This window comes from Calidris pugnax, unplaced genomic scaffold (genome assembly GCF_001431845.1).
Source record: "Calidris pugnax isolate Ruff unplaced genomic scaffold, ASM143184v1 scaffold133, whole genome shotgun sequence".
Classification (NCBI taxonomy): Eukaryota; Metazoa; Chordata; class Aves; order Charadriiformes; family Scolopacidae; genus Calidris; species Calidris pugnax.
This window is the reverse complement of record NW_015090977.1, coordinates 758,606-759,737: the sequence shown is the minus strand read 5'-3', so window position 1 is coordinate 759,737 and position 1,132 is coordinate 758,606.

Here is a 1,132-nt window from a genome sequence, read left to right as displayed (position 1 = left end):
TTACTCACTGCATCCACGGGGCGTTTAGACAGTAATGAGCCCTAATTTCTTAGTGCAAAGTAGTAATTGTTGTCCTGTGCTTTTTCTGTTGGCTCACAGTGTAAGCCCAGACTGTCACTTCACTGAGCGCTTTGCTCCCCCTCTCCACCCTCCCTGGGCTGCGTGGGACAGTAATTAGCATTAATACTGCTCTCCAAAATTCAAAGCATGACACATTGGATCCACTTTGGGTCCACGTTGGGTCCAGGCCCTACCTGCTTTGGAACCTTTCCTGCAGACTGAGCTTCTAATGATGTGGGGAGGTTGTTTACAGGAGTGTCCACAGCTGTCCCAGCAAGAATTGCATTACTTGCAGAACGGTAAAAAAAGCAAGGCCAAATTTTTTGGCTGATCCCAGGCAACCCTCTGTAGCCAGTGTCTGTTATTGGGATCACTCTGCGCATTTGGGCCCTTAATTTTTAGAAGTTTTGAGTTCCTCGCAGTTGTCTCAGGCCCAGCAGGTCACCTTGCTTTGCTATGGGGTGCTCTTGTGCTCAACTTTGTTTTTATCCAGGGAAACTGATTTCTGTGGTGGGGTTGGTTTTTGGCTGAGATTGTTGTTGTTCTTTGATTGTTTCTTGGGGTTGTCTTTTTTTTGCTTCAGGGTTTTGAGTTTGGGGTTTTTTTTGCTGTTTTGGAGGGGTATTTTGGAGGACTTTATTTAGTTTGGGTGGGTTTGTGTTTCGGTTTGTTTCATTTGGGGTTTGGGTTTTTTGTTGTTTGTTTTTTAGAGGTTTGTTTCATTTGGGGTTTGGGGTTTTTTTGGTTTTTTGTTTGTTTGTTTTGTTTTTAGAGGTTTGTTTTGTTTGGGTGGGTTTGTGTTTTGGCTTAGTTTAATTTGTTGTTGTTGTTGTTGGCTTTTTGTTTTGTTTTGGGGGGTTGTTTGGATGGTTTTGTGGTCGGTTTGGGGTCTTTTTGTTTTGTTTTAAAGTTTGCTTGTGGTGGGTTTTTTTGCTTGTTGGTAGTTTTGGGGTTGGTTTGTTTGTGGGTTGTTTTTTTTTTTTTTCAGTGGGTTTTTATTCTGCCCTGCGGCTCCCGGGCGCGGCCGACCGGTCCCAGTGCTGCCGGGCGGCCCCGCTCCGGGCCCCGGTGC